Consider the following 27,543-nt stretch of genomic DNA (forward strand, 5'->3'; position numbering starts at 1 on the left):
TTATTGGATTTACAGTTAGAAAGTGTTTGGCATACATTGAGTACTTAATAAAAGCAAGCTAAATTAATAAGTGAGGAATGCCAGGAAGATATTACTCAAATATCTATATCAAATATGCACCCAAATAAAATAAATGCTTAGCACCATCTTTGAATTATCTATGATTATAATCTTTATTTAAAATAAATAATGGCATTGTATTTATAATTGGAAGAAAACATTATTTTGCCAGCTATAGCCATAGCAGTTTTAAATACACACAGAAACTTCTTAGATAGAGGTCCCTTGTTTTAATGTAATTTGATGTAGTTTTTCAAGTTTTTAATTGATGTTTTTTAAAGACGAACTGCTTTCTATAAGAGAAAAAGAAGAATTTGGAGATCCCAGGTACTCTGAAAGGTAGAAGGGATAGGATGAGGGGAGGAGAACAGAGGAGGAAGAAGAGGAAAGAAGGAATCAATGAAATGGATGGCCATTCCCAAAGACTTCCCAATTTTCAATAACTTAGACAAAATTCATGTATAATGTGATATAGACATACTTTTGTATATATCGGAAAAAGGAATGTATTTCAGATGGAATTTACACAGCTTGGAAGAATATAAACTCCCTAGGTAATTAACACGTATTTTAAGAATAGCTATTTAAATTTCATATGCCATGAAATTCCGAGAGGTATTCAAAAAATTTCATATAGATTAAAGATCTTGAAGAACTTAAATACCATAATATTATTTATGCAATATAAAATATAAATATTAATCTCAGTGTGATAGGCTGAATAACCACTCCCCACCTCCAAGATGTGCACCTTCCAATCTCTAGAACCTGTGAATGTTTCCACACATGGCAAAAGGGACTGTACAGATGTGATTAAATTAAGGATCTTCAGATGGAGACATTGTTCTGGATTATCTGGGTAGGCCCAAATATAACCAGAAAGGTCCTTATAAGTAACAGATGGAGCAAGAGGGACCATCACAGAGAGATTCGAATATGCTATGCTGCTTTGAGATGACAGAAGGGACCATATAAGCAAAGGATGCAGGGGCCTGTAGAAATTGAAAAAGGCCAGGAAACAAATTCTCCCCTAAGGCTCTAAATTTATGCAAAATGGTTAGACCAACAATAAGCAACTAATACACTAAGTAAAATCTTGATTAACTAGGAGTCAAATTTGGATTGAGACTATCAGAAGTTTTCATCACATGGTCAAATAATAAGAAAACAATCCGATTGTTTAGGTATATGGAGAGGGAGAGGATACACACCACTGAAGTGAAGCCCTTAATATGGTAAATTTTATTTTATGTAAAATTTTATATTACGCAAATTATATCTAAAAAAATCAATAAATCATCTGTGAATAAAGATTGCACAATAATAAGCAAGTTTTATTTTAATCTATTGTTTGAACCATTTCAATGCAACACTAATCTATTTTCTTCTGTTTTCTGAAAATATGATGATCATAATCATAACAATTTTGAAGACAACAACCGTGTTGCTTTTTGTCCATCTTGAATCTTTTAGAGTCTATTCCTAACCTAAAGAAATATAATACATTAAAGAAAAAAACACTTTCTAATTATAATAGTCACCATTCAATTACTTGATTCTGACCCACTACGGAGTCTGATCCATTCCCTAATATTATTCCTTACTTCTTTTTGACCGCCTTATTTTTTTACTGATTTCTATCCAACTTAACCTCAGCCCCAGATTCTTTTTGTCAACCTGATTCTACTCTGAATATCGCTTTCACTTCTACTCCAGAGTGACTCTGTGATCTGCCTTTCAAGAGGGACCTAGTGCCTGGACTTGGTTTTCCTCTACACTGAGATACAGCTAGACAGTCCACCCCCAAATCCAGAGCAGATAATGGAAAGTATCTTTCTCTACATCATCATTATCAGGATATTGGTCAATATCATAATAGAAAGAAAAATGGAATTATGAAAAAGTAAGTAGGTCAAGATAGTGCCTGTAAGGAAGGCTTTTTTTGTGGTGGAACCTTGAAGATAGTAAGGAGCTTGGTACATATGATGGGGAGACAGGAGCTCAGATGTGGAGAGAGAGAGCAAACGAAGATGGTCCAGGAAATCCAGCTCCATCTTACTATAGCCCACAGCTAATAGTATTGTTCTAGAGATTAGAGAAGATGGGAGAAAAAAATAAAACCTGATTGAGCTTAGCAGTTTTTCAGCTAACAATATTGAACACTGTATCAATAAAATATTACTCCAAGCATCCATCACAAAGATCACAATGAAAGAAAGAGATTTGAGTGTTCAGTAAGATCTGCTCTGAAGATTTTTATAACATTTACTTCTTGGATTCACATTTAAGAGGACTGTGTCAACAGAAATCTTAGGAATTTATTTTATATTTTATGAAGTAGCACTTTTATTTTTAAGCTGATATTTAGTGACTGTGATGAGCCAAGAATTGTGATAATTACTTTCTGTGTATCATATTATTTAGTCATGATAACAAATGCAAAATTTGGTACTATCTTTTTTATTTTATAAACTACAAAACTAAAGATCAAAGAAATTAAATAACTTTACCTGATTGGTAAACATTGATACAGATTCAATTTTATGTCTGTCCTACTATAAACTTGTGTTTTAAACCCTTTGGGGATATAACATCTTTTTATATACAAATAGTGTAGCATGTTGCCACTACTAAAGCCAGAATTTCAGCTTTAAAAAAAGATCATTTGGGTCTTCTATAAAACGTAGATGTTATTCACAAGGCAAAGTGTCTTTGTGCTATATTTATTGCCTTTTTCTCTCATTTGAGGACATATGCCTGATAGAAAATAGCTGAATTTTCTCATAGAGAGAGCCCTTTCCTTCTTTCAGCATTTTGCCACAATTGCAAAAAGATTGTCCCAATTTCAAAGGACAGATGCAACGACTAATGGCAAATAAGTAATGGAAGCTTTTATCGGTGACTCAGTAAGTTATCAAAACTTAAAATATATAGAAAAGTGTCACTCTGGAAAACAGAATTACTTAAAGCCACTCCTAATGTTTCAGCTTGGCTGCAGACTAGTAAAGTGATGCCAGAAATTAACAAAACACATCAGGTTCAGAGATCTATAATTAATCTTGTCAGTGGATGTGGCAGGACAGATTCCTATTTAAACTTGCACCTTGATGAGACTTCTCCCTCATTTACTGTATCAGTACAGAACTCACTAGGGACTCAAGGGATCTAAATCCATCACAGTGGTTTTATAGTCCAGTTCATGCCCGTTGCATGCCCTGACTTGTGCTTGGTGGAATTAAATATTTAACTAACTGTGACCATGGTGTTGTTGAAAAAGCCGCAGCTTTTAGTGCATTTTTTATACACACTGTTGAAGAAAAAATATAAAATTAAAAAGTCTCTGTCCAAGACTTGAGATAGAATTAATGGTCAGGGGGAAAATGCGATCTGTGCTTATTTCCTGTAATTGAATTATATTACAAAGCTTTCTAAATATAGGTATGCATCATAGTCTGTAATGGTTAGAGTGAAATGTGAAGGATCATAAACAATAATTCTATCATTAAATTTTAATGTGGAAGCACAACTTGGATAAGAAAGCATGCTTCTAAACCTTATAATACTAGAGAAGGCAGATTATTTTGAAACCTGAGACATGAGTTAAATTATTATCTTTTGGTACCACTTAAAACAGACAAAACAATTGTGGTTATGAGAAAAATGAAGATCTCTTAGTAAACAAATGGGTAATTATAGAGTTTTATTTTGATCAGACTTATTTCTTGTTATTTAATTTGCTCTAGAAAAACATTTAAAAAGAAAAAGACTAAAGGAATGGAGTTAATTGTTAGTTTTGCTCATACGCTTTCTATTTGCCATTGTTCTTACTTTTTAAGTTTCTGTTGTTAACCAATAAAGCACAGCATGACACTAGGTTGTAATATGACATGCCCTTTATTCATTTATTTAATTAACGTTACAATAAAGTTAATAAAATAGAGAAGTGTTTCTATTATCAGAATAGCAAAAATGACAAAAGAAGAACAGTTTAAATTCTCAAATTTAAGTCCAAGTAATTTGTAATCTGCATAGTGTCAGAGAGGTAGGGTATGATCTATTCTGTGATGTGCATTAGAATAGTGGAAAGCAAAACAGAAACAAATATATATATATAATAGGCATAGCAGGTAAAAGTCTAGGACTTACTGGATCCAGTTACAGTGATTTCTTGATATTCTGTATAGGAACCTCCTTGATTTAATGTGAATCAGAGTAATTTTAGATAACTGCTATTCTTTGGACCCATTTTAGGCCAGTTGCCTTGAATTGGCACGCAACATTAATTTTCTTTGTATTTTATTGAATATGAACACTATATTATATGCTTATTTTGTCTATTTGTTGATTATTTGTCTTCGCCATGATGGAGGTTTTATGGTGATAATGATTGTCTCTCTTTCAGCCTTTTTACACAAAGACTTTTGAAGATTGATTTACTTTGATGGTTTGTGAGGACCCAAAGACCATCTGATGTCTAACATGCAGACATCAGACCATAATTGTTTTTCTCTAGGGGCTTCAATCCAGGTTCATCAAGGGTTCAGACCCATGGGGATACAGGAAGTAGTGATCATTTATCATCATAAAGGTTTGAGAAGTTTTCCCATAGCAGCCATATTCACAATTTTATGCATTTTCTCATGCAAAGTTACTCTGGAATCTGTTTCTTTCTCTACCTTTATTTCTTCGTAATGTTTTGTTCACTTGCTAATGTTTACTCTACTCATTCCGAATTTCTTCCACTTTCTAGAATGCATCCCATGCTTCACTCTCTCTGGTCCTTCAGTCCATCTGTCTGAAATAGTCTTTTCCTTCGATCCCACTGCTGTGTTCAGCTGGTGGGCTTTTACTCATCCTTAAGGTCAGTCCAGGTGTCACTTCTTTTGAGAAATCTTTTTCTGACTCTCTGAATCTAGGTTTGGTGTCTCTGTTATATGATCTCATATTATCACTGATGTTCCCATCACAAGGTTTACCATTCCTATCACCACCTCCATTATAATTATTTGACTGACAGCTTCCAATGGAGAAGAAGCTCCCTTGAAGGCCTAGTCCATGACATGGTTCTTCATCTTTCTGTCTCCACATATTTATTAGGTCCCTAATATATGCATAAATATATATATATATATATAAATATATATATAAAAACATATGTTTATGTATAGTGGTAAATAATTTGGACCTTACCCAGTGATGAGTAGAAATATCACTACGTCATGAAAATATACGATGACTAATATTCTCAGAAAAACTGGAAAATGCCAAATTCTTTAACATACTTTGTTTATAAAGAAAAGAAAGATTCAAAATATGAAAACAACCTTCCATTTAATATACTCTTGGGATATCTCTCTCAGGTCTGGGTCCTGAGATGCCAAATTTTTGTCATCTGGAGAGCTCAGATACGCAGTTCAGCCCTTCACTGATCACACTGGATTCATAGGTGAGCTAATCTGTAGGCTTTTATGACACTTGCTCTATGGTATGAGTGCTGGAGGCTGTTACAACTTTTCACTAAAAGGAGATAAGACCACGATTAGAATGATCTGCAATGCTATTAGCAAGATTATAACATGCATTTCACCATATTATAATGTTGTATGATTCAATATTTTTGTAAGTGATTATTTTCTCACAGTTATTTATTTAATTATTCTATAAAACACCCTTCTACCACTACTACAATTTTGTTTTATGCTTCTCAAGATTTGTATACCTTTCTGAGGCACTCAGCAAGGTGTGTCTCATGAGGTGCTGTTAGTCTGTGTTGCTGTGTACTCTAAGCTCCTCAGTCTCTTCTATTTTTGAAAAACATCTGAGGGACAAACATTCCCTTGTGTCACATATCCACCTCATGTTGGTTTCTGTAATGTCTGAGATCTGAGTCACAATGTCACCCAATTAAATTATGACAGAGATTAGATCTAAAGTGGCAGATAGAATATGAGACATATGAATTGATACATATAAATTATGGTATAGAGACTAGGCACATGAGCCAAGGTTTTTGGATTTGATTGCCACCACCAACGTGTTGATGTTTCAACTCCTTATATCACTCCTATCTGTGACTGGTGTCTGAAAGCAAAGGATTCTAATGTGATTTAATCAATCAATAAGCTGTGATTAAGCTGTGATTGAGCTTCTTTGATCAGGAAGGCATCCTGCTGGTCTCCGAGACAGCCATCACTGTGGGAAGAACCCGGAATGGGGGAGAAACCACTACTTTTAAATGGCTACTAAGTACCAGCCATTGTGAGAACTTCTTCGACATACATTATTGAGACAAGTCCGAGAGGTAGGGATTACTATTCCAGTTTTACACATGTGGAAACCGAGGTTCAAGTTAAGTTTTAGAGCAACCAGGGAAGGCATTTGGAGTTTGAATCCAGTTATGTCCAAAGCCCAGGCAGCCAAGGAACAATAGTGCTGCTGAAGCTATAATTAGGAGCAGGTTACATACACCATTTCTCTGTATTGCAATCACTTAGGGAGACTAGGAAGAGGCAGATGAAAATGACAGATGCTTCCCCAGGAAACATAAAAATTTGTTATTCTTTTATATAATTAATGGACTCTCTGAAACTCATCCACAGATGCCTGGATCTCAGAGTAAGGACTCACAACCTACAAGGCAGAAACCCAGTCTCATTAATTTTTGTTTCCCATTTGGTGCCTAGGATCTCTGCTAGGCACAGACTTGGGTCAACAATATAAAGATTGTTGAATAGAAAAAAGAAATTAATGAATGAAAGACCAAATAAAGTATTTCTTCACTCTTCATTGTTAAACCAAATTATGCCTGTTCAGGTGTTTGTCTTACTTATATATCACTGAGTCTCATGATATAAAATTTATTGATTATCTCCTAAATGCCATGTTCTTGTTAGTCTATATTATTTAAGTTAATCGTTGTCATAGCTTTCAGTCATATAAATCTTATAGTCAACGTTAGAATAGTGCCTGATACAGAGTGGGAAAAATTAAGTTACAGAAAAAATACAATATGTGTTCAGTAATACTAGCATTTATTATACACTTACATGTAATACACAAATTTAAATGCCTTACATATATTATCCTATTTAACCCCCACAACCCTATGAAGCATGTGTTCATACTAATTTTGTTTTACTAAAGATATAGCTGAGATTTAGAGCAAATAAAATGTTTTGTCCTTGGTTAAAAAGCTATTAAGGAACAGAACCAAGATTTGAATCTGGTGATTTCTGACCTTAAATCTCATGGAACGTGAGACACAGAGAGAAAATAACGTGTCTAGAGCCACACAGCAACTAGGTCAAAGTAGGAAGATTACGCCCACTCTTCTTTTCACTGCAACATTTTCATTCTACATTCCATCATTGTTATGGACTAAATATTGTGCCCCTGCAAAAATAAAATTCATATGTTGAAATTTTAGTCTCTGATGTGATGATACTAGGTGGAGGGGCCTTTTGAAGGTAATTAGATCATGAGGGTGGAGCCTCAAGAATAGAATTAGTGCTCTTACAAGGAGAAACACAAGAGCTTGCTTTCTTTCTCTCTGCTCCCTGCCATGCGAGGCTAAAAAAGAAGACAGCTATCTATAAACCAGGAAATGAGCCTTCACCAGACACCAGATCTCCTAGCATAGTGTCTTGGACCTCACAGTCTCTAGAACTATGAGAACAAATGTATGTTGTTTCAGCCCTGTCTACAGTAATTTGTTATAGCAGCTGAAATGAACCAAAACAATCCTTTAACATTATAAAACTGATAGGTATCTCTTTCCCAATAGCCCTGATTTATAATGTGTTGGCACTAAAGCTGTGGTCTCTGTAGGTCAAGAAAAGATAGAGACTAACTTGATTTACAAAACTTAGGAGTTTCATTAACCTTATGATGCTCCCAACATTGTTGGAATAGAGACATCAAATATACTGCAAATGCTTAAACTTGACCTAAAGCTTATTTGGGCTAGAGAACTTCCCATATTTCTCCATTTTCATCCCAATTTGTTTCTGTACTGAAACTACAGCAATTGCATTCCATAATAACCAGTCAAAAGAATTATCAAAAGAGGCAAAATATACCTCTTGGCATTTTATTTTAAGAGATTTGATTAATTATAACACTCTCTATTAGAATGTATGTAGAAAGTAAAGTACAGGATCCTCTTCAAAGACTTTCCTCCCCATCTAATTAGGAATAAATAGTAACTTCTCTTAGAAGCAAAGTTTATTCAAAGTCCTCTGCTAAGATTCTTAAATATCTGCCAGCCGTGATAAAGAAATCAATGTACTTTATGTAAGAACATTATGTAAGAACATAAAGTACATTGCTCCCACAATTTAGCCTAAATATTTGCCCTGGCATGCTTATACTGGTCCAAGCAAGCATTAGGTCATGGCCTGTTCCTCTTCTTTATTTGAAGGTGTTTTTACCTTTCTCAGCATTCCACAATTTACTTCCTCCTTCCTTTGTTCTCTTCTGCCTTTGCCTCTTTTAAAAAGTTCTAAGTTGATAGCCAATCAGGACAAATACAGGATGTGAGGACCCATTCCAGTCAATGGAAACCAGACACAGCAATAGGGTGGATGTATCAGGGTATAAATGACCCTGTCTCCTCTGTTTGGTGTACTCTCATGGCAAAACTGCTGGCGAGTGTACCCTTTCTGCAGAAAGCAAAAAATTGCCTTGTTGAGGAAATTAAATTTATGTCCAAGTGTTATTTCTTTATGGCACCAGGGAATAAACATTTCTAACAATGTAGAATTTGAAGCTACTTCTAGGCTTCTGACATTATAATACCTCATTATACGCTTTAAGTCCATGTGTGCTTTCCCCATACTTTAATTACAAAGTTACATACACTCCGCTTAGCAAATAAAAGTAAATTTTAAACGACAGGAAAATATAAAGTGTGAGTTTTTACATCAAAAAGACAAGTATTTAAATCTTGTCTTCATTCATTGATAGTTGTGAAAACTTTGGCAACATATCTGTCTAATCTAAATCACAGTTATATCCCCAGTAAAACAGATAGTAGGATAGGTTTCTCATAGTTATAGATATTAACGTAAGATAATATAAATAAAGCACTGGGAATAGTTCCTGCATATAAAAAGTACTTAATACATATTAATTTTATTAAATAAGCATCTTATATTCTTCCTAAGATTTAGACTCACTAGCTATGTGGTAGTCTCAGATCTCTCTCTCTCTCTATTTCTTTTCCCACCTATTTCTACCTATCTATTTATCCATTCAGTCATGTATCCTTTTATCTAAATTAGTCTCATTTAGTCTTCATCCTGATATTTCATTGTTATCCCCATTTCATGAAAGAGAAAAACTAAAGCTCAGAGAGGTTAAGTAATTTGTACAGAATCACACATTTAGTAAAACTGAATTTCCTTGCATATATCTTTTTCTGTCTTTGACTACTATGATCATAAAGGAATCATAGACCGTTCCATTATGAACAGAAAACAAAATATGCACAATGGCCTTGCCCCTGATGCTACTTAAAGCTTCTGTAGCAGGCCTTATGCAAAGAATATAGAGCTCAAAATTTGAGCTAAGTTTAAATCCTGGGTAACTATGGTCAATTAAATCACTTGACCTATCAGAGACTCATTTTTGTCTCATCTACCAAATGGGAATAAAATAATGTAGGGACCCTTGCTAGATTCATATCTTTTCTGATAAAGAACCTTTTTCATACAGTATACAAATGGCCTAAGTGCTGTAAAGAGATGGCTTTGTACTCCAGGTGAAATGCCTACTGCAGGACTCTGCATTTTAGGTTATCAAAAATCCCTGTAAGCAGCAAGCATTCAATAGATGTTTGTTGATTAGTTTATTAAAACATTTTGGAAACAATTTACAGAATAACAGGTATATACATAGATTTGGATCTTTAAAGCTCAAAGTCTATTACATATGCGGCTCCTGCCTGGCAATGAATTGTTGTTTCATTATCCTGCAGTCCCAGGTCCAAGACTTTGTTCATTTAACCCTATTTAGCCAAATGCTGTCTCGTTCATTAGGTTACGTGGAGGAACTATTATGGTCAATTTGTGTAGCTTGGCAACAGCTAAAATTACAATGGAGATTCCATAATCACTACTATTTAAGTTTATGAATATTTTTGAGAAAGTAACACAAAGTGAGTTTCATAAGAATTTAAGTGAGTTTGATTAGCATTATAAATTATGTTTTTGTGACTTTTTCAGTGTTTTTCCACTTCAGTGCGAATGTGATTGAGAAGGCAGCTGTCATCTCTTATCATGCGACAGACAAAAATTGTTATTGTTATTAACTTTATGAATTTATCGAATTATTAGTTGTAAGCTCCAAATGCATTTTTAAAAAGAAGGAATGAAGTATACAGAATAGGAAATATAGCTTTATGAATTATCTTGCAGTTTACATTTCTACTGACAATTCCAATCATTTGTTTAGATACAAAACCTTGTTTTTATTGAACAAGTTAGGGCTTAGTTAAGAAACTCAAATAAAATTTCCTTAGTTCCTTTTCATTTCACGTTATCATGCCATCTGTCACTAAAGAACACAAATTATCTGCTTCACTCACTTTCTATATTCACTGTCCACTGGCTTCCTAAATCTGCATTCAAATGTTTCCTCCTCCTCCTCCACTACCTCTGAGGGAGGGCCTAAGGAAGGGCCTTGTCATCTGCACAGTTATTCCAGGTTCCTACTCAGTCTCCCATCTGTCTTCAGCCTTTCTCATTCCTGACCTAACATGACCGGTGATTCATAAAATCCCATCCTGGGCATGTGCCTTCTGAAAAGTTGATAGAATTCAGGTTGGCCCTCTGTAGCTCCTGGATACAGGCTGGTTGTAAGCCTCAAGGTTTTTATCCTCTGCAGATGACCATTGAACCTGCCAAAGCTCCAACTACTGAAGCCTCACCCAGATGGGGGCAGCTATGCCCCTACTCTATCCTCAGAAAGAGTATGAACTATCTTCAATATTTTTTCCACACCACCCCATTTCTCTTGCTGAACATGTCTGACTTTTACATAGCTCATTAGTAATGCTCTTTTGCTGTATGGCGTAGCATGCAACAATGTGGCAGCAAATACATGCTTTCATTTCCTATCATGTGCATTGTTTTGTGATAGTTTTGCACATGCTGTTGCCTTTCTTAGAATGATCATTTGTCTGTCTCTAGCCTAGAAAATATCAGCTCATCCTTCAAAGCCCATTTTCTATATGACTCCTTCCTTCATGCAACTCTCTGGCTCCTTAACACAAGAAGTTGGCAGCTCTATCCTCTGCACTTTATAGCACTTTGATTTTAAGAATATCTCTCATCTAAAACTCATGCTGTATTTGAGTTGGATATGTATGTTCCTGTCTCCCTGACAAGACGACAAATTCCCTGAGGGAAGGAATCATGATATGCTCATTTCTATATCTCTAAGGCATGCCACAGTGTTTGCACATAAGTACGACACAATAAAAATCTTGTTGGAATTTTTGAATTCCTATTTAAAGGATGTCCTTTCTCAAAAATGAAACATATGGAAGAGATGTTGGACCTGGAAGTGATAGACAGCGATGGGAGAGAAACTAGCACTTGGTGTCCTATCCTAAATTAATAATGTTCAAGTCAAAAATCTGAAACAAGATACTAGTCATGAATGCGACAAGTGGTTCATATTGTGCTATGACACATTAAGAAGCAAGGGAGGAAAACAATCATTGATTAAGCACTTAGCATGTACCAGCCAGCATGCTAGGCATTTTAACAGTCTTACGTACATGACCTCGTGAGTGATATATAATTCCTATGGCATCGGCAGGAGTTGTCATTCAGTGACATGAAGTGGTTTGCCTGCAATGTCATTGCTGGGAATTTCAGAGCTAAGCTTTCAAACCAAGTTTGTGCATATCAAGAATTAAACTTTTTCACTTACAAATGCCCATTTCACTTACAAATGCCCATTTCAAAGTCACATACATAGTAGGAACTCGATGGATGTTAACAATAATAGTTTCAGTAATGAACATTTCCAACCTTTACTGAGTGCTTATTTTGAGTCAGGGACTCCGCTTAGTACCAGAGACGTAGAGGTGAATTAGACACACCTTTAAAGGCTTTCAAATGTATTTGAATTGAATTGAACTTAAAGCTTAGTCTATTCAACCTTAAAGTAATTCTGGGGTTTATCAAACAAACAGAAAGTGCTTAGTTTTGTTTGGCTTTGTTTTGCTTCTGTGACTATATGAGGAAGGGGAAGAGTCTCTTTATCAGTGTAGAGGCGAGAGGCTCTCTTCCATGCCAGGCGAGTGACTCCAATAATTACCAAAGGAGCTGAGGACACCATTTCCTTCCAATTAGCTTCTGCTACTGAGTGCTTCTGACTGCTTGCCTGACAGCCACAAGCAGATGGAGGGAGAGGAGTGCACACAAGATTTCTTTGCATTTCCTAGTTCACAGATTAAAGGCACTGTCAAGAGCAAGTCGGAGTTGAGGAATTGACTTATTTGGCACTGAGTGTGTGGGGAAGGGCCGCTTCTGAGTCATCACAAACAAGGCTGAGGAAATTTAATATTATGTTCTACCTCTTGGTACACAAACTAAACATTCCTCTTTTTTTTTTTTTTTTTTTTCTTTTCAGATACATTTACTCTGAGAGTCTCGCTACCCAAAAATATGGCTATGTCCAGCTTCTTTAAATACCAGCCCTTAACAACTTTAGTGGTAGCTATTGAAACTGTGATGACCCTGGCTCAAATGCTTGCTGGGGGCTATAGATGAAGAGTGAGAGTGAGTGGCCATTAGACAAGGTAGAGAAGACCCCGGAGAACCTGATCTAGGGCAAAAAGAAAGCAGTCTAGGTTACCAGGCCCAAAGGAACATCATTATAATAACATCCTTCATAATAATAGAAATGCAGTCATAGCAACCACTCAAACAGCATCTTCCTGTGCTAGGCCTTTCTACAGCTTTATGTATTTGTAGGTGTTCATTTTAATATTCACTGCATTTCTATGAGGTAAGGACTATTCTGTTCACTTAACAAATGAAGAAACCAAGAAACAGAAAGGTTAAGTAATTTGCTAAAGAATAAGGAGCTTGTAAATAGAGGGAATGGATAGTGAAATCTAGCCTAGCTTGTGTTGGTTTAAAAGCCAAAAAGATTTGCAAGAGACATGATACCACAGTGACAGAGTCTATATAAAATATCAGGAAAGTGCTGTGTGTACATGTAAATGCATGTGTGGATGGTTATAAATACATGCATATATATCCACACATATGTGTATAGGGGTGTATGTGTGTATGTATGTGTGTGTGTGTGTGTGTGCACGTGTAGAAAGAGCTAGACCGTGCAAATGCCCTCATCAAAATTTCTTCCTGGATTAGCATCCATTGATGATTCTTTATTAATCTAGTCTTAACTATGACAATGCAAAAAGTTAATTTTCTAACTCAGATACCCCTTCCACCTTAACCAGTGGGCACTTAGCATTTTATTATAATCCATCTCTTTCATTGATTGATGTATTAATTTATGTATTATTCAGTATGGCCAAATTAATTCCTATTTTTTTCAATGGTTTATAATTCTATATTGTACTTAAATATTTTGGTGTTCAAACTGTCCCAGGTTTGAGCAGTGTAAGTCCTATCAAGCTAACTTCTATGTTCTTATGACATGCTTCTATTACTTTTTGAAGTATTTCCTAACTTTCTAGCATAAGAAGATATTCCAGGCTCATCTTGTACCTACCCTGCCTAGTCCTGAAGTCAGCCTCTTCTCTCAGGTCTCTGCTTCATGATAGTATGAAATAGTGTTAAGTACAAAGATTTGGGAGTGAGGTTTACTCATTACCGTCAGAGTATCTTTGATTCTTGGCCCTGTCAGCAAATGCAGCTAGAAAACACATGCAGGTGTATGTATATAACTACATCCAATTATACATACACACATACAAATGCATTCACAAATGTACAATGCACAGAAACAGGCAGGCATATACACATATACACAAATACATATTTTAGAAATCATGAATTCACACTGATGCCTCAAATTCCAATCCATCACCCAAAAAAGGTTTTGTTAGTTTGGTTTTTCACCTCCTATTATTCTATGTCTGTATTATATGTCTATCACAGTAAAAACCCTGATTCCCATTAATATTGGCACATTAATTCATTGGTTTGATCCTATAACACACCTAAAATGCTTTCAGATTTGCTTTGACTGTACCACTACCAAAAAATTAAACCAAATCCCGAACTTCCTAAAAAGAATTTGGTGTTTGTTGATGTTTCTTCCTCATACTCACACTGCCCATAACTGAGGATATATAGTCAAATACTATGAAAATATTACCTTGGATTAAACCTTCTTTTTATCTCTTCCTGTGTTTCCCTTCAATTTGTTTTGTGTTATTTCCTTCCAATTCTTACCAATTTTATTTTTGACTATCTAGAACATTAATATATTTTCAAAGGTCAAAACTACACAAAAAGGGACACAAAAAATTATGACTCCCTTCTTATCCCTTTCATCCCATTTTCTGCCTACCTCATCCCTTATAAATAAGCAATTCCCATTGTTTTCTGGCTTATCATTCTTGTGCTACTTTTTGCACACATAGTCAGATATATTTATGTTTTCTTATATTTACCTCTTTCTTCTGCAAAATGTAGGATGTTATATATGCTTTTTTGTACTTTTTTTCACTTATCTCTTGGAAATCATATTAGTTCAGATGTATTTCTCATTTTTTTGAATAACTATATAGTACTCAATTATGTATACATACCATAGTTTATTTAACCTATCCCCTATGATTAAATATTTTGATAGCCTCCAATATTTTGCAAATATAAACAATGATGTAATAAATAAATTTGTGCATATGTGACTTCACATTTTTGGTGGTGTATTTTTAGTGTAAATCCCTACAAATAAGTGTTTTGGGTCAAAAGGTAAATATACACGTACAACCTTTATGGGGGTTATACTATTTTATATTCTCACCAGCAATGTATGAGAGTGCCTATTTTCCCACAGCCTAACCAATGGATTGTATTATAAAGTTTTTCAGTGTTTGGCAATCTACAACATGATAATGAGTTCCTTGCTGTAGTATTAATTTGCATTTCTCTTGTCATGCAGAAACAGTAAAGTTGAACAACTTTTAATAAGTTTAAAGATCACTTTTATTTCTCGTTAAAGGTTTTTTTTGCTAATTTTTCTATAGGATTTTTGGTCTTTTTTTCAATATTTAAAAGTTTTTTATAAATTGAGAATATTAATTTTTTCTCTTCGTTGTGTATTGGGAATATTTATTCCCAATTGGTCATATTTCTTTTTAATTTTTCATATTAAAATTTTGTTTCTTTTTAAAATTTCAACGTTTATTTTCGATTCATGGGATAGTTGCACAGGTTTGTTACATGGGTGTATTGTGTGACACTGAGGTTTGGGGTACAATTCATCCCATAACCCAGGTAGTGAGCATGGTATAATTTTCTTTTTTTTTTTTCAACTTTTATTTTAGGTTTGGGAGTGTACGTGCAGGTTTGCTACATGGGTAAATTTTTTATCACTGGGGTTTGGTGTACACATGGCTTCATCACTCAGGTGGTGAGCATAGTACTAGATATATAGATTTTTAGCTCTCACCCTCCTACCTTCCCTCTACAAGGAGGACCCCATGTCTGTTCCCTTCTTTGTGTCCGTGTGTACTCAAAGTTTAGCTCCTGCTTATAAGGAAGAACATGCAGTAGTTTCCTGTTCCTGCATTAATTTGCTGAAGATAATGACCTCCAGCTGTTTCTTATTTTTATGTAATCATATATACATATATATTATATAAATATATATATTTAATTGTATATGGACTTTTACTGACAGTTAAAAATATTTTTTCTACACATCTGTTTATGTAATAATTCACCTATGCTTTCTTTTTCTGTTAATATCATACATATTTTTGTAGCCAGAATTCTTTACTTGCTCTGGGTTATCTATAGCTGTGGTTTCCAAACAATTCTATGGCAGCTTATGGTTCCACAAAAGTGAGTCAGGAGGACTGAAAATGACTAACTTAAAACATATTTTGTCAGTTAAAACCTTTAATTAAAACAACACATCCTCTTAAATATGTCATATAAAATGTTCAACATATTGGAGATCATTAATACATTAAAATGTGCTGCCAACCAAAATCATTTGGATAAAGCTATCACAGTATAGCTTCTCCTTCCATGTCTGGACACAAAATTGAATCTTTGGGAATATGTTTTTGATTAGAAAGGATGTAGTTCTTCCCTGATCTATTTTTAAATTAGATCCTGTGTATGTTTGCTAAAAGCAACACAAAACAAACAAACTTCTACGAACAGTACATCAGATGTGTCATGCTTAATTGTGACTATGAGAAGCTCAGGTATATCTCATCAGATGAGGAGCAAGTTAAATCTTAAAATATTAAAGTGCAGGATGTCAGAGTATTGGTATTTGTGGAACTTAATGTCAGTTCTGAGTTCTTTTTGTCTGACTTTTATATTAAAGCATACTACAAACATTGATTAAAAACCTATTGTGCATCAGATACTGCACTGGATCTCAGATACAAAGCAATAAAGAAAGCCTTCATGATCCTTACACTTCAGGACTCCAGGAAAGACTCATTAAACAATTAATTATAATGAAAAGTGATGAGAATTATGATAGAAGAAGAATTACATGTTATGGGATTATATCACAGAATATATAATCCATGAGATGTGGAAGGTTTTCCTCAAAAAAATACTGGGGAAAAATACTGAGACCTGAAAAATGACTATGAATAAGTAAAATGCCCTTAAATTGTTTTTCATATTGGGGTTTCTTACAGATTTTGGTCAAAATATAAAAGGAAGTTTCTACTCTTGATTAATAAGGTGCTTAAAGCATAGAAATCTCGGCCCCTTAAGATAATAAACAGAACCCCATAATCTTGAAGGCTTACAGATTAATGACCCTGTCATTCATCACCATCACCCACTCCTATACGGCTAACTTATTACGTAAGACTTGTAAAACTACTGAGATAAGAAATTATTCCAGATTATCCAGGTAGGCCCTCCATGTGATTACATGAATTCTTATAAAAAGGAAGCAGAGGGAGATTGGACACACACACACACAAAGAGATGTGAAAATGGAACAGAGAAAGATTTGAAGCTGTTGGCCTTGAAAATTGGAGTGGTGGGGCTACAAGTTAAGAAATGCCAGCAGGCACCAGAAGTTGAAAGACACACAGAACATATTTGCCCATAAAACTTCAAAAGACTATGAGGCTGACAATACCTTGAATTCAAACCAGTGAAACTGATTAAGGACTTCTGGTTTCTAGCCACCATATTTACAGCAATTTATTACAGTAGCCACGGAAAACTAGTAGGAGTAGAAAGTTACTCATTTGTAATGGGAAAAATCCGACATCAGTGAAGAAGGAAGCCTGGAGAGGCAACTGAAGGAACAGGGCAGAAAGCTAATTGGTATTAAGCAGATGAGTCAACCAACAGATCCTAAAATAATGTGACAACATTGGGAATGGTGAGAAGCAAATGAAAATTCACTCGTAAAGTATCCCCAGCTACAATTATTGATGTGGGTGGTAAAGAAAATTTTACAAAATTTAGATGGGAGTAAATACAGTTTTATTGTCTTGTAGTGATTTAAAAAGGGGAACATCTAAAATGTATATATTTTAATCTTTGTATATGGGACAAAAATTGCTGCAATACTAAGTACTGGGCTGCATCAGAGTTGAACTTTCAGAGAGGAAAGCAAAGGCATTTTCTGCATACAGAAACAATCCCAATCTCTCTGGTTCATAACAAACCAGTGCTAAAGGGGAACTCAGAGGATCTGGCCGAGCCTTCTGGAGTCCTTTATCCAGCACTCTTGGTAACTGTACATTTGACTTCTGTTTGTTTGACAAGCAACTCACTGCCACCGCAGGTAGCAGGCAGCCCCGACACACAGTGCTGCCTTGTTATGCACTCAAACAAAAAATATTTGTGAAGTGCCTCTCTTTTGGTCCTAGGATTCAGGAATCTATAGGAAAGACTCACAGAGTGTTCCTTCTGGTGAGAGATCAATAATAACCAAGAAATCCAATACATTAGCAAAATAAAAATCAGATATTGACAATAAGTGTTAGAAAGAAGTTTAAATATGGTATTTATTATTTATAGTGTAGAATATTGAGTATTAAAACTCTGTTCTCAGGAAAGGCATCTCTGAGGAGGCAACATGTTTGAGCTGAGACCTAAATGACAAGTAAGGACCAGCTGCACAAAGGTCTGAGCCAAAGCACTCCAGGCAGACAGGTAACAGACCCACAAGTGCTCAAGGGTGAGAATGAGTTTGGTGTGTTTAGGGAGCAGACAAGAGCTCAGTATTGCTGCCACATAGTAAAGTGAAACTTATAATTCTGTCTTGCCCCAGGACACACAACTCACAACCTGAGTAGGGTGGCTGTGTGTTAGAAAGAAAAAAGCACTGGTTTGGAGTTGAATGACCTGAGTTTTAATTCTTACTCTTCATCTGACCAGGTATGTGCTCTTAGATTGTTCCTTGCCACTTTATATTTCCATCTTCTGATACTTAAATTGATGGGGTCAGACAAAATCACTGATTTTCAAACTATATTTTGTGGAGCTCACTAAGGAGCCTTGCTGATGGAGCTCAAATCTCACCATCAGCTTCATCCAGAGCAGCACCGTGCTTGTTTGTATTTTCAAAACAATTTTCTTTCAAAAAAGGACTCCTCAGGTCAGTCTAGTATGGTGGCTTATGCCTGTAATCCCAGCACTTTGGGAGGCTGAGGCAGGGGAATCACTTGAGCCCAGGAAGCTGGGGCTGCAGTAAGCTGTGACTGCACCACTGTACTCCAGCCTGGGTGACAGAGAAAGACCCTGTCTCAAAAAAAAAAAAAAAAAAAAAAGGACTCTGCAGGTCAAGAAAGCTTATAAACCATTAGCCAAAATTATCTATTTAATTATTCCAAACTTCAGAATCCAGTGATTCTAAGATGCTTTTGACTCAACAGAAAAGGGTGGTCTAAATACGAAATGGATTCTCTGGTGAAGTAATAAGCTTCTCATCAAAGGAGTTTGGCAAAAAGAAAAACAAAACAAACAAGCAAAACGCACATTTAAGAAATTCTGGGCCATGCGTGGTGGCTCATGCCTGTAATCCCAACACTTTGGCAGGCCAAGGTGGGAAGACAGCTTGAACCCAGGAGTTCCAGACCAGCCTGAGAAACACAGGGAGATCCTATTTCTAAAAAAATTTTAAAAATTAGCTAGGCATGGTGGCACATGCCTGTGGTCCCAGCTACTTGGGAGGCTGAGGTGGGATAATCACTTGAGCCTAGAAAGTTGAGGCTGCAGTGAGCCATGATTGCACTATTATACTCCAGCCTGAGCAACAGAGCAAGATCTTGTCTCAAAAAAAAAAAAAAAAATTCTGGGTTACATAAATGTAAATAATTTCTTTGTTGCAGACATTTTCAGAGCGTTAAATGAGCTAATTTTAAAATGAATTTCCATGAGAGAAATACAATGTGCAGCATTGCTCAGACTTCTTAGGGCATTTATTTTTGGAATATATTATAAGATTAGCGTTTCATGGAACTCTTTATTAAAATTGTTTTCTTGTGATTCTGAGATATTAGGACTGTATGCCTTTATTATAAGCTCTAAGAGAAATAGGGTCAACTTTGTTCTGTTCACAGATATATTTGCAACATTTTGTGTACTTTGGGGAAGGCGATATTCTATTAATGAATAGTTATGGAATGGTTGACTGAGGAAACGAGTGGGAAAAACATGTTTGTTCCTGAGGAAACTATAGTACTGTAGCTACTCTCTAATGTCAACAAAATTACATTAAAACCCATGACATAGCCAAGGACCCAGTATAACCCTAAGCTTCCTCCATGAGATTCTAATTTCTTTCAGGCTGCCAACTTGTCTTGCAGGAATCATTCATGTATTCAAAAATACTCTTTGAATATCTTATATTCTAGATACTTCAGCAGCTTTTGAGAAGAAATTATGAGCTTACAGTCTAAGAGGAGATATAGCTGCTAGTCAGATAATCAAAAATATACTTACAAACTTGATAAAAACTATGTAGGAAACATGTAGATAGTTGTGATGTGATGTAGTATTGAGGATCACGGACGAGGTCCTTGAGAAACAACATGTGAGATTTGAGAGCCGAAGACAAGGAGAGATTAACTACACACAGTAGTTGGAGGAGGAGAGCAATTATCAGGCAAAAGAGAAGCATGCCCAAGACCCTGGAGTTGAGCACAGGAAAAACAGGGGATGACAAGACCACAGAAGCTTGAGGAAGCAATTGAAATGAAGTTGCTCCTGAGGCTGGGAACCTGGGCAATCCATCCAAGTTTTGTGGCATATTAAGGATTTTGTTTTTTATTCTAAAAGTAATGGAAAAAATAAAAGAGATAGGGAAGGGAGCATTATTATTATATTGTATTTACCTTTTTTTTTTCAACAAAGACTTCACTATTCTGAAGTGTATGAAACAGATTGGAAGGGATAATTTTAAGGTGTTAAGACAATGATGAGGCTTAACCTGGGGTGATAGCAGTGTGAACAGTGGGAATAAATTCTAATGATATTTAGCAACTAAGATCTGTACTACATGGTACCATGTCACATGAGAAATATGATGAAAACAATGGCTCCTAAGTTTTGAACCTGTGCCATTGTGCTAATGATATGCCATTCAAAGGGAAAGTAGGGTGAAAAAACCTATTTTGTTAGGGAAAAAAATATAAGTGTTGTTTTAGACCTGCTGAGTTTGTGGTTTCTTTGAGAGATCCAATTAGAAATGTTAAGATAAGACTGGAGCCCAAAAGAGAGGTCTATACTAGAGATGTAAAATTACACATTTCAAGAATTAAAATAGTACCTAAAACCTCCGGCATGAATAAAACATTTTGAGACAGAAAATACAGCATGAAAAGAAAGGCATGTTATGCTTTGAAGAATAGAAATACAAAAAGAATAACTACTATTTACTGAGCCTTTTCTATGTCTCAGACACTATCTTACGCCATTAAATGAGTTATTTCTTTTACAAGAATACTTTGATGAAGTTAATGGTACTATCAGCATTTTTAGAGTTGTTACGTGTGCTGACTTTCATGGGTAATATGAGTTGGAGCCAAGATTTGAACTTGAATAGGCCCAATCCAGAGCCTATACTCATTATTGCTTATATTCAGATTATAGGATGAGCCAGTGGAGAATCACAGGAAACAAGAGAGGAGGAGGATACCCAGGACCAAGGGTGCTCCCAAAAGTTGGAGAAGAAAGTTTTAAGGAAGAAATAGGAATCAAGATCAAGGCTGACAGGTAATAGAAACAAAATGAATAATAAAAGTTGACTACTGCATTTAGCAATATGGTGATCCCTGGAAATCTATCTTGGTAGAGGGATGGAAAAAAGATTTAAAGGGAATGCTGCAAATATATTCATTTATTGAAGAACTGATAAAAAGATCTAGGAAAATGAAAACTAAAATATAAAAAGCCATCCAATGAGATAGCTCCTCTTTGTTGGAGGCAAGCAAAAACAAGATGAATAAAAATTAGTCATATTATTATGATGTTTTACAGAGGAAATTTACCTAGAAGCTTCCTAAAGTATCTTCAGCACTCTCAAGTTAAATCTTTCTCTGTAATTCTGAGGCCAAATTTAAGTCATATGTAAATAAAATAGAGATAATTTAGTGATAATTATGTATTGTCTTTGATTGGAATCTTTTGAGTACACTCAAAGTAGTTTAATCCAAAAGGGGAATTGGATATAAGATACAGAATTGGGAGGATATAGATATTTCATGGGCTAGGATTCATGAAGCCTAGAATCAGGAACCGTAAAGCAGGAACTCAGATTTCTCCTGCTGCTCATCATCTGTTTCTTTCCCATCACTTCATCCATTCTCTCCTTCTGCAGACCCTTTCTCCCCTTTGGCACATGTACATCCACCATAGCTCTGGCTTCTCACAGCCTCAATATTCAATTCATTAGGAACAAATTTGAGTCCCAATTAGCAGAAGAGATAATTTGGCGGGCTTGACTCATTTCAGGTGTTTTTTTTTTTTTTTTTCCAACCATACTGTCTATTGGGAGGTGGTGTCGTTGAATTGTAGTCCAGTTGACAATGGAAACAAGCTTAGATGGAGCCATAAACCGATCCTATCAGAAGGAGTAGAGTAAAATAGGAAAAGATTCATGAAGGAAAGGAATGGAGTTTGGCACATGTGTACATAGTAGCATATGCATATATAAACAGCATGGAAATTGTTTTAAAATGCTTATAGTCCTCTGAATTTATTCCAGAATATCAACATTTCTTTTAAACATTTTTAGTACTATATACCATGCAATTGCTTTATCATTTTTTATCTAGCCCTCTGTAATAAGCATGATTTCTAACCAACTACTGTTTGGTAAAATAATTAATGTTTTCAGGTTGGTGTGAAAATAATTGTTTTTTTTGCCATTGCTTTCAATGGCATTTGAAATGGCCATTACTTTCAGTGGCAAATACCGCAATTATTTTCACACCAACCTAATACTTGTAGAAAATTAAGGGGGAAAGTCTACGGAAGCAAGTCAAAATTCCTACAGTAACAACAAATGTTAACATTTTGGTATATGGCCTTTGAATTTAACTCTACTTACAAAACCGTTTATATAGTTGATCTTGTACCCTGCATATTGTTTTAAGGATTTTTTCACAAATTAACAATTTTTGACAATTATTATTTACACTTGATTTTCTTTTATAGTATGTTTTGTAATGTCTATTCACAATTTCATAAATTTGTGAACAAAAAACATTTGGTTATTCTAATTTGGCACTATCAGCAATGTTTGAATATAGACTAGACAGACAGAGTTAAATACACATAATTTAAATTTTTATGTACATATCTGATTATTTGGATTAAATTTCTGGGAACAATTACTTGGTGAAAAAGTGAGACTGAAATATATTATATGGTTCTTGATAAGAATTACAATCCAAAAAAGTTATGTGAATTGACATTCTCCCTAATGTTTAAAATTTCTGTGTTTAAGAGGTCAAAAAGGCAAAAGCATCACCACCAACAACAAAACCAGCCAACTGAAAATGACAAAATATCTCATTGTTTTATGTTTCTCACAGTTACCAAGAGTGAATAATTTTAAATCATTATAATTCATTAGCCATGTTATAATTCATGTTTTTTAATGAAATCTTTTGAAGATTTTTTCCCCAACCTTTAGCAACTGCTTATTCCTATAACCTAGATTTTACTTTCCTACAATATTTCTCAAAAGGAAAGAAACTCTGCTATGATATTCAATTTAGATGATGGCTGTGGAGTTGTAGGAAGCACAGCCAGTGGAATTATAAAAACTGGGTTCAGATGCAGGCTGAGATTTGTACAAACAGTGAGGTTCTTATTTACACTCTCGTGGACTTCATTTAATTACTTACAACATGGAGGCAAGACGTCTCACCCTTACATAATAGGAGTCATTTCTTCTAAGAGCACATTATACAGTGACATCTCTGTCTCATGATTTACACTTTTTCTTGTTCTCTATATTCCAGAAATTCTGGATTTGTTTACTATTTTTAAATTTGCATTGCTCTTTCCCACTGTCAGGAATTTTGACATGGTATTTCCTCTGCCTGAAATTATCATCCCCCAACAATCTTCTTGACTCTGACACATCTTCATTATTTAAATTTTATGTCCACATCAAAGACTTTCTTGAACCCTACCCCTGCTACTTTAGGTATATTTGATTATATTCACCAAAACTCCTGTATAATAATCACTGCATCTGCTATTTTTCATTTTATTCATTTATTTATTTATTTGAGATGGCATTCTTGCTTTGTCACCCAGGCTGGAGTTCAGTGACACGATCTCAGCTCACTGCAACCTCCGCTGCCTGGGTTCAAGTGATTCTCCTGCTTCAGCCTCCTGAGTAGCTGAGATTACAGGTGCCCACCACCATACCCAGCTAATTTTTGTATTTTTAGTAGAGATGGGGTTTTTCCATGTTGGCCAGGCCGGTCTTGAACTCCTGACCTCAGGTGATCCACAAGCGTTGCCCTCCCAAAGTGCTGGGATTATAGGCATGAACCACTGTGGCTGGCCTATTATTTTTCATTTTAATGTCTGTGTTTCTTGCTAAGCAGTCAAGTTCTTCGAAGGGATGGACCATTTCTTTCTATTGTATTCTCAGCACCTAGAGTAGTACTTAATATCCAATAAATATTTGTGTAAGTTGATAAGCAAATGAACTATTTTCTTCTTCTCAGTAACATTCCCTCTTCATCCAAATTCTCTTATTTTTACTTGTTAGAATAGTTTGTTTTATTTGCAGGTAACCAATAAAAGACTATCCTTAATGATTGGACTTCATTTCTCTAAGGCAGCATTTAAACCTCTGGTGATAATTTAAATGAATTTAGATAGAAAAAATATTTTAACAGCTGTATATGAATTTTTTTTTGTTATAACCTGTAAAGAAAGTAATGTTGGTTTCACATTTTGGTTGAGACTTATAATACCCGCTCCTTACGCTTTTCTCCTCTTCTTCTAGAAGTATTTATCCCCCACCTCCTAGCCCACCAATCTTTGTAATCTGTCAGAACTATGTGACTATTTCTCACCAAGGAGCTGAGACATTATGTGAGTCATTCTTAGGATAAAGCCAGTAATTGCCTTCATGAGACATTTCAGAAATATCTTTTTTTGCTATAACAACTGAGAAGTTCTCCTGTTCTTTCTGTTGCTAAGAATATTGGAGTCTCTGTCAGCCTGGATCCTTGACTGACTTCATAGAGTAGAATTCCCCTTCCTCTCACTGATTCCCCTGAGATATCAAGAATAAGCACAATATATACAGTTTCATTCTAGACATTTTGTTTAAAGAACAGGGTCTACATCATAGCTCACTGTAGCCTCAAACTCCTGAGCTCATGCAATCCTCCTGCCTCAGGCTCCCAAATAGATAGGACTACAGATGTGTGCCATCATACCCAGCTAATTTTTAAAATTTTTTTATAGACATGGGGTCTTGCTATGTCACCCAGGCTGATCTCAAATTTCTGGCCTAAAGCAATCCTCACACCTTGGCCTCCCAAAGCACACAGGTGTGAGCCACCATGCCCAGCCTGGAATTGTTTATTACTGCAGTATAACCAAGTCTATTCTGACTACATCAATGATTATAAAGTGTCCTTTAAAATTACTTATTTAATTTATATGAGGTGACTTTTAGAAATATTTTAAGCAAATAATAAATAGTTTGGTTTACTATATGACCCAGAAATTCCACTTTTTGGAATATACCCCAAATAATTGAAATCAGGGATTTAAACAGATAATATGTACAATCATGTACATAGATCATCATTTATATTAGCCAAAGGTAGCAATTACCCAGGTGTCTATTGATGGATGAATGGATCAACAAAATGTGGCATATACATAACAACAAAGTAATATGCAGCCTTTAAAAGGAATGAAATTCTGATACATGCTACCATATAAATGAAACTTGAAATAAGCCAGACACAAAAGAACAAATCATATTGTATGATTCTGCTTATGTGAGGTACCAGAATAGTCTAATTAATAGAGACAAAAAGTAAAATAGTGGTTACTAGAGCCTGGCCAGAGGAGGTACTTGGGAGTTACTGTTTATTGGATTTGCAGTTTCAGTTTAGGTTGATGAAAAAGTCCAGAAGATGGATGATGATGGTTGCACAACAATGTGAATGCACTTACTGCCATTGAATTGAATACTTTAAAAAGGCTAAAATATTAAATTCTATGTTATGTACACTTTATCACAATTAAAAAAAAACAGTTCAGGTGATATCTATCTACAGTATAACTCATTAAGATGATAATTAAATGTTGAGAAATATTGATTAGGAATAAGCGTGAGTTTTGGGATCCAGCAGACCTTGTATTTGAAAAAGACACTGCTCCATATTTGCTGAGAACCTCTGGCATTTGTTGACCTTTGTCGGCCTCACTTTCATTATCTAGAAAATAGGGTCATTGTAAAGGGTCCAGGTAACATGCAAAACACTTAGAAGAAAATGGACACATTGAAGAAACCCAAATAATGGTTGCAGTTGTGCTGCCATTGTTTTTGTTATTATTAACATGTTTCAAAATGAAATAGGAGACTGAAGTGTTTTCTATGAAGTTTTTTTTTCACCTAACATAAATTTGGTTAGAAATCAAGTTATGAAAAACAAGATTTTCATCCCAGTAGAGTTATTGAATATTTTATCATTTTAGAAGTCCAATTTTCTTCACCCATTCTCAGTGTCTTCTGCCTTTATGAGATAAGGAACAGATTCAATTTATACTGTCAAATACTAGCTACCTAGCCATCTAAAAAACTACTCCTTTTAACCTTCTTTTATGTTTACCTTGCTGAAATATAGTTAAATGCTTTCAATAAAATATAAAACCAACAGACAAAACCTACCAAAGACTTCTGTTCCTCTGGATATAAGCAGACCTTTTGAGACAAATGAACTATTTAATTTAATACAATTTTACACACTTGACTTTGTAGACAACCTGTAAGTAAGCAGGGCCATTTCAATTTTGTTGAATGCATTTCTGTTGAATGCTCATTATGTGACCATAATATGTTTAAGATTGTGGGAAAGAAAAAAAATAAAAAGGATATTTCTACACACCCAGATCTCAAGAGGCTATAAAATTTGTGGGCTAACTGATGTTAATTTTCTCCTCTAAACATAGCCTTCACTGGTGAAGTTTAAAAGTAGGCAATAAGTGACTGAATTAATAAGTTAAGCCTTATGCAACACTCCCTAAAACAAAACTTGTGCTATGTAGTAAAGTTCCCTTACAATATTATTGCAGACGTGTTACCGCTTGGCTTCTTGCTTGTGTTCCCATTGTGCCACTGTCTGGAGGGTTCATCTCTCTCGAACACAACTAATTATATCTAACATCATCTCTAAAGTTCCCCTCTCTGAAGTCAGTGCCACCTATGGCACTCTACACTATCACCTTTACCATACAATTTTAACAGTAGATTGTATAATGTTCTCTGTTTGTTTTTTTACCAATGCCTAGAGAGAAGACATTCCTTTTTAACTAAATTTAAAACATCTGGAAGAAGAGAAATGCCCTCTCCTTTACATTTGCATCCTTCATAGTTTCAGAACATTGATTTTCACAAATTAGACATTCAATAAATACTTGCTAATATGACTCAGTTTAGGTAACCGGATTCAGCAAGCTTTATTCCGTCTTTCTGGTTACAAAGTGTAGTGACATCGCACTTTATTACTGACTTAGCAGAAATTCCACAAATGTTTAAGTTGTATTGGTAGTCTTT

At 35.1% G+C, this 27,543-nt stretch overlaps 1 protein-coding gene across 3 annotated transcripts in view; it reads right to left on the bottom strand.

The window, feature by feature from the left end:
* The window catches only part of TENM4 (teneurin transmembrane protein 4), a 3,040,222-nt gene that overhangs the window by 2,289,405 nt on the left and 723,274 nt on the right, over nt 1-27,543 (bottom strand). The window lies entirely within an intron of this gene.

The sequence above is a fragment of the Pongo abelii genome, chromosome 9 (assembly GCF_028885655.2).
Source record: "Pongo abelii isolate AG06213 chromosome 9, NHGRI_mPonAbe1-v2.0_pri, whole genome shotgun sequence".
Classification (NCBI taxonomy): domain Eukaryota; kingdom Metazoa; phylum Chordata; class Mammalia; order Primates; family Hominidae; genus Pongo; species Pongo abelii.